Consider the following 7,859-nt stretch of genomic DNA (forward strand, 5'->3'; position numbering starts at 1 on the left):
AACAAATTTAGTTTTTCGCGAATCCATTGAAACTTTTCGAATTTTTTTTGCATCATCGCAAAGGGTGCGAATTCAGTTAACGAAAGTAGGATATAACAGCTTACTATATTAAGCCGCGATTTTTTTAGAATTTTTTCTAATTAGCATAATTAAAACGATCATATCATTTGCGCGCAACGATGAAAATTGGTAACGAAAACAGATTTGGAATGACGATTTTTGTCTTAATCTATGTACCAAAAATCATAGATGTAGTATCAAATTTTTTTTTGGATTTTTTTGAAATGGAAAAGACAATTTTAGAAATTTTTGCTGATATATCTTGGCAATATTTTTTGCCAATTCTAAAAACATTTCATTGTTGCCAAATTATTTAATTTGTGTAATACACAACCACAATACACAAGTAAACCTTGGTTTTATCTATGGTAAATTTTCAAAAATATATATCTTGGCATAGCCGACTGATACTCTTTTACGGGTCCACTTATATTAAATATTTGGGGCTTGTTCCAAAAATCAAAAATGTTCAACACAAAATTCTGAAGACACTATTTTCAGGGTCTTATTTTTCCACATTCCATAAGGTAATATTGTTGCTTATATTTTAAATTTCGGTAAAAATAATATAGCACAGCATCATGGTATTTTTTTTAAGAATGTGCTAGATTATTTGTTTAATATCGATAGTTTCCCTTCCCCGTATTCATATATTCTCGTATATTATTTTCTAATTTGAAAAGAAATGTAGCAAACCTTGATGTTAATTGTTCGTCGCCAAATCCTTTTCGTTCTCCATACAAACAAGTTGTTATCGTAGTAAATAGTTTTATGTTGTTTTTATATATATATTTGTATTAGACACTTCAAACACCAATATCTATGTTACTACCTACCACACTCTGTATTCAATATGGTTGTGGTTAAATTCTCTTTTCGTACTTTGTTGTTATTAAAATTTAAATGTAAACTTCTTTGGTCATAAAATATTCTTCACAAATACACACTGTTATAATGCAAACTTCTTAAATACATATATTTTTGCTTCAAGGATTTTCATTTATTCACTTTATATTTTTCTTATTTTTCGCAATTAATCACTTTATTTTTTGCATTTACATTTAAAACCACTGCCATGCAAATTTAATTTTGACTTTTTCGTTTGCTCATTTTTCATCTGCTTTTAAATTAAATTTCCTTTTCGTTGGCTTGGCTTTTTGTGCTATTCTTTTTTTTGGGAAATATTTCTTGAATAATTTTCGTGGAATTTTTTTTGATTTTTTATTCACTTATTCTTGACAAAGCACACAGCGTTTGGCGAACGAGAATATAAACTTGAGTAAAACCGCGAAAAAACGCACACAAATATTAAGTAAAAATGCAAATGTTTTCACTTTGCTATGGTAAACGACATATCGTAGCCGTTGTTGTGCTTGTCGTAGTAGTAGTCGTCGTCGTCTTTGCCGTCTTTGTCGTCAAACTGATGTTGTTGACAACTAGCGCACCACACAAAACTATACAATAATAACAATAAAAGGACATTAAAGAACGTTGACGACGTTATAAAAATCCATTACAATGGGGGACGTGCGTACCATTAGAACCACAATATGCAACTACCTAAAAAAACGTTAACTTCGTTTTTAACGCTGCGATATAGGTTGATTTTTACAGCTTACAAATGAGGTAGTTCTCTTGCTCTCTCCCTTTATTTCTCTCAGTAGAACGAAAAAGCAAAAGCTTTTATGTGACTTTCGTTATAACGTTAAAAGCCACATGAGCTTACTATCTCTCCCCTATCTCTTTATTTCTATTTCGGCCACTTGGAATTTTATATAACAAACACTCTCCATCACACAAGCATACCCAGCATTGTTGTTAAGCCTAACAAGGATTTATTCTCTTCCACCAGAAAAGAGAATTTTTTATAGCAAACTTCTCTCATTTCAAATTTGTCTCAGATAATTCTATAATTCTATCTTGTAATGTATAACAGTTTGCTTCATTTCTGTGCCTTTGACAGTTGAAGGATAATAAGTAAAGGAATTTCCTGTGTGAGTGTTTTATTTTTATTTTATCCTTCATTTGGTAGGTCATTCATTATTTTTGTTGCTTGCCATAAGCTATGTATGTGCTGAGTGCTAGCTGTAACTTATTAGTGTAGGTCATAGTGTAGCACTGAGTGGGTGTGTAAAGGAGAAGAAGATGAGCAGTTCACTTGAATGTCAGAATCTTTCCGGTCTTATCATATCATCATCATCATCTTGGCCTTGCGAATAAATATTTAAATATAAATATTATGAATGTTTCTGCATTCTTATGTATTAATGTGTTGGAATAGCTAGCAAATATGGGCGAGATAGGATTTTAGCAATTATTTTAATGGAAATTTTATTTTCTTTCCTAAGAAATTTTAAGATGTTGTTATTTACATAACGAGTTCCTTTCCACATAACAACAATATAATGTGTGCCAGTCCTTGACATTTGACATATTAGGGATATTTTTTCAAAGGAAATGAAATCAAAATAAATATGAGAGATTCAGTCGACTTTGCTGTCAGCAAAATACCCTCAGCCTATGACTGTAAAAAAGTAAATGTCCTATGAACTGATCCTTGATGGTCGGATTTTCAGCAAGAAAGAGTATTTTCGTAGGTGAAAAAAGAAGTATTGGAAAAAGTTATTCGACTGCGAGATCCAATCAACAGAGTTTACAACACTAAGGTATTTAGGGCCATTATCGGGAAAAGTATGGAAAATCGAATTATAGCGTTGTGATAGAAACCACAAATTTTATCTGCTGCAAAAACTCGGCAAATTGGAAATTCAATTCGTAAGTTTTTATTAGTGATTAAGTTCATCAGTCATTTGAGGTAATGCCGAAAGGATATTGAAGCCACAACCTTAAAAATACCGAGATATACCGTTCTATAGGAGCTATATGAATGCGTGGACTATACCGACAAATTAAGACGGGAAAGTTGAATACCTCCAATGAAGACTAAATACCATATTTCAGCCATTTCACGGGAATATTGAAGCCGCAATCTTCAAAATACCAAAAATCGTACTTCTATGGGGGCAATATGAAGTCATGGGCCTAAACCAACAAATTTCATATGGAAATTTTTGTACTCCAAATAAAAAGAAAATACCAAATTTCAGCTACTTCGGTGAAATATTGAGGCCACAACCTTCAAAATATCGAAAATCAGGTGGTACCGTTCTATGGGGGCTATGTGATCTATACCGACAAATTTCATATAGAAAGTTTTGTACTCCACATGAAGACAAAATACCAAATTTCAGGCATTTTGGTGGAATATTGAGGACACAACCTTCAAAATAACTAAAATCGAGAGGTGCCGTTCTATGGGGGTATATGAAGGCGTGGAACTATACCGACAAATTTCATATGGAAAGTTTTGTACCCCAAATGAAGACTAAGTAGCAAATTTCAGCCATTTCGGTGAAATATTAAGGTCACAACCTTCAACATACCGAAAATCGGGTGGTACCGTTTTATGGGGGCTATATGAAGGCGTGGATCTATACCGACAAATTTCATATGCAATATTTTGTACTCCAAATGAAGACAAAATACGAAATTTCAGCCATTTCGGTGAAATATTGAGGACACAACCTTCAAAATACCGAAAATTGGCAGGTACTGTTCTATGGGGGCTATATGAAGGGGTGGACTACCAACAACAAACGGAATGAAAAACATAATATACCCTCCATATTATGAAGCGAACCGGTTAAAATAACTACACCATGTGTTAGATATATTTTCATCAAACGGCACCGACTTTGTAGTAATCGATTCAGTAGAACAGGGTTTTACCCGGTTCTTTAATCTGGTCTTTCGGGTCAAAAAGCCATAACCGGATCTGCCTTCCATGAAAATTATACATATCCGTAAATAACGCAATAAATCCTACCTTTGGACAAAAACCCAAAAAATCGGAGAGTTTTCGTTCTAGTCGTTACCGTTGGGTTAACGTTTATACACGTGACCTAAATGACATAATTTGGCATAAAATGTCTCTTTCATGGAATAACTCTGCTAAACAGTCTCCGATTTTGGTGGAATTTTTATACCCTACACCACTATGTGGGGAGGGTATTATAAGTTGGTTTTGGCCAAAAAGTTTGTAACGCATCGAAATAATGGTCGTAGACCCATACTTATATATACCAAAATGAATGTCTCGATGAGCTGAGTCGATCTGGCTATGTGTGTCCGTCCGTCTGTCCGTCTGTCCATCTAAACCTTGTAATCACGCTACAGGTCGCAATTTTGATCGGATCGTCACGAAATTTTGGATGTTGATGGGGGTCCCGGAGGGGAAGAAGCCTATTGATCTTGGTGATGGTCGGATAATATTTAGGGTTCGGAATGGGCAAAAAACTTATGTGGATAAAAAGACAACGTTTTTTTCCAAAGCGAATATCTCAGCTTCTATACGGGGTATACCAAAAGCAAAACCTGACAATAAAAGTAGAAAATGTCACCTTTCTAATGATGTAAATGATGTCTCGTAGGTGATCAAACAACGAAGATATCACAATAGTCGCAAATAAAACCCAAATTTTCATTTTTGCGATTTTAATTATAATGACGAATATCACTGCTTTGGTTGGGGACTTTCCAAAACCAAAGCCTGGCTATGAAAGTAGAAGATCCCATCTTTACAATGATGTAAACTAGTTCGGCGTAGGTGACCAAATAACGGAGATATAACAATAGTCGGTAATACATAACATTTTTCCACTTTTTTGGAAATCACGCTACAGGTCTCAATTTTGATCGGATCGTCACGAAATTTTGGGGCCTAATGGGGATCCTACAGAGAAAGAAGAATTTTGGTGATGGTCGGATAATATTCAGGGGTCGGAGTGGGCAAAAAACTTATTTGGAGAAAAAGTCAACGTTTTATTTCAAAGCGAATATCTCCGCTTCTAAAAGGGATATGTCAAAAGCAAAACCTGCCAATAAAAGTAGAAAATATCATCTTTGCAACGATGTTACGTAGGTTGTCGTAGGTGGTCAAAGAACGAAGATATCGCAAAAGCCGCTAATAGAACACAACTTTTCATTTTTGCGATTTTAATAATAATGACGAATATCACAGCTTTGGTTCCAGACCTTCCAAAAGCAAAGTCTTACAATGAAAGTAAAAAATCCCAACATTACAATGATGTAAAGCAGGTTGGCGTAGGTATCCAAATAAAAGAGATATCGCAATAGTCGGTAATACATCCCATTTTTCCACTTTTTTGGAAATCACGCTACAGGTCGCAATTTTAATTGGATCGTCACGAAATTTTGGGTGTTATTGGGGGTCCCACATAGGAAAAAACCTTTTGATTTTTGATAATGGTCGGATATTATTCAGGGGTCGGAATGTGACAAAAAAAAAATATTTGGAAAAAAGACCAACGTTTTATTTCAAAGTTAATATCTCCCTTCTGTAGGAGGTATATCGAAAGCAAAAGCTGGCAAGGAAAGTAGAAAATATCACTTTTGCAACGATGTGAAGTAAGTTGTCATAGGTGGTCAAACAACAGAGATATCGCAATAGTCGGTAATGCATCCCTTTTTCCATTTTTGTGCAATCACACTACGAAATTTTGATCGGATCCTCACGAAATTTTGGGGGTTGATGGGGGTCTAACAGAGAAAGAAGCCTATTGATAGTTGGCATACATCCCACTTTTCCATTTTTTATTTGGGTTGTACTGTCGATGCACTTAAATGCGTTTCAAAAAAATTTACCTGTGTTAATGAAGACATTCAGAGCAAAGGCGCTATCCCAATTTTAATATCTTGAATTTTATTAGACAAAAGCTTATAAACAGGGGTAGTGGTGTAGGGTATCACATAGTCGGCCCCGACCCGACTATAACCTAACTTTTAGGCAAATTTTACCGGAAGAATAGTTCGTTCTAGAAAAAAAATCATGAATACCCTTGTTGGGAATTTGTACCTCTACAACATTTACTCGAATCACTGTTCGATTAGACCCAGAAAAATTCCGAAAACCCAAAAAAAACACTTAACATTTGACCTTTGACCCCGAATAAGATGGGGACCTTTAAGGTGAGAAGACAGTCAGCTCTTAGCATAATTTTCCTGCTTAGCTTATTTCTTCTCTTGGAGGCTTATTTATTGCTATAAACATAATTATTTCAATATATCAAATAAAATTCAATTTTTTAATATGAATTGTTCGTAAATAATTAGTACAGAACATAAAAATTAAGTCAAATTATATTTTTCATATTGAACAAGTATTTATATAAAATTGAATGTCGAAACAAAATGTCAAAAATGAAGCCAGGCGAAGAATTCAAAAGTTCAACAATTTTCAACTTTCTGGCCTGAAGCCCCGTTTCGTGGTGGTCTGTCCTATTGAAAACAGTACAATTTCACTTTTGCGCTTTGAAGCGAGGCGGAAAAAAGCAACAAAAATCAAATGTGTTCTCGCCACAATGGCAAATCTTAGCTCTTCACCAAAATCGAGCTTTGTGGGAGTTTTTGCTATTTCAATTTATTATGGCGAGGCTAATACTGATTCCAAAATAAGTTATAGCTTTTTACACAAATGGACATTGTTTTAATATATGAGTTTTTATGAGAGTTTTATGAAAACCCAGGGAGCGTTTTTTTAATTTTGGAGCAAATTTTAAATTTTTCGAGCACTTTTATTTTTACAGTTTTTTATTTCACTTGCTTTGGTGTCTGTTTAGTTCAGTAACTCATTATCTAACACAGTTGCAGTTGACCAATCGAACTAAAACGTTTTACACTTTTCGGATTTAAATGACAATACATGAATATAAAACCAAAACCAATATGGGTCCATTTTTTCTTATAGCCCCCATATAGCATTAAAACTCGATTTTGGTTAAAATCTAGTACGACAAGCGTTTTATTTGCGAGACTCCATCATGAAGAAAAATATACTTATTGAGGCTAAGCGACAAATTATTTTCTAGTTTTAAGTGCATTTATAAATATAACACTGAAATTTAATTTTTTGAATTATTTCTTTTTTTGAAAAAGAAAACATTTTGTTAATTCTTTTTTGTACTGTTAAGTTTTGTTTATTGGTGTTTGACCTTTTTCAATAGTCGGAACATCTGAAAAAACTCAAAAACTCACATATTGTGATGAAAAATATGAAAAATTTAACTTTGACCTTGAATTCCTCTACATACCGAATTCTAATGATAAACAAGTAAGAACGGCGTAAAATTCAGCCAGGCCGAACTTGTTATACCCTCCATCACAAGTTGTATTGAAGTAAAATGGAACAATTAATTTCGGTAAAACAATGTGTCTAACCTCCACAGAACCCGAAATTCGGGAAGTACTGTTCTATGGGGGCTATATCAAAACTTCGATCTATACCTACAAATTTCTGGCGGAAAGTTTTCATCTCAAAGAAAAGTAAATACCAAATTTGCGATATTTCGGTGAAACCTTCAAAAATAACGCTTCTATGGGGGATATAGGAACGCGCGGACCTATACTGATAATTCTCTTCTGGAATATTTTATAATGTCAGTCTTTCAGTGGGATATTGACGTCACAACCTTCAAAATTACGAAAATTAGGAAATCCATTCTATGGAAGCTATATGAAATTTCTGGGAGAAAGTTTTATACCCCAACGAAGACTAAGTACCAAATGAGGCTACTTACTTAATTAGCTGGCCCATTACAGAACATTTGTTCCATAGGCAGAACTAAGAAAAGATCTCCATTTCTCTCTATTTGTTGCTTCGCACTCTGGAATAGCGCGTCTTTTCATCTCATCATCCACTTGTTTGCGCCATCTATTCCTTG

General features: G+C 34.2%; 1 protein-coding gene across 1 annotated transcript in view; it reads right to left on the reverse strand.

Moving 5' to 3' along the window:
* Nucleotides 1-1,630, reverse strand: part of beat-IIIa (beaten path IIIa) — a 442,078-nt gene extending 440,448 nt beyond the window's left edge. The window contains exon 1 of the mRNA XM_073970400.1: nucleotides 757-1,630. The gene's annotated coding sequence lies outside the window, so the exon portion shown is untranslated. The remainder of the gene's footprint in view (nucleotides 1-756) is intronic.
* Nucleotides 1,631-7,859: the final 6,229 nt, after the last annotated feature.

This window comes from Musca autumnalis, unplaced genomic scaffold (genome assembly GCF_047663935.1).
Source record: "Musca autumnalis isolate F117 unplaced genomic scaffold, ASM4766393v1 scaffold_2, whole genome shotgun sequence".
Taxonomy (NCBI): domain Eukaryota; kingdom Metazoa; phylum Arthropoda; class Insecta; order Diptera; family Muscidae; genus Musca; species Musca autumnalis.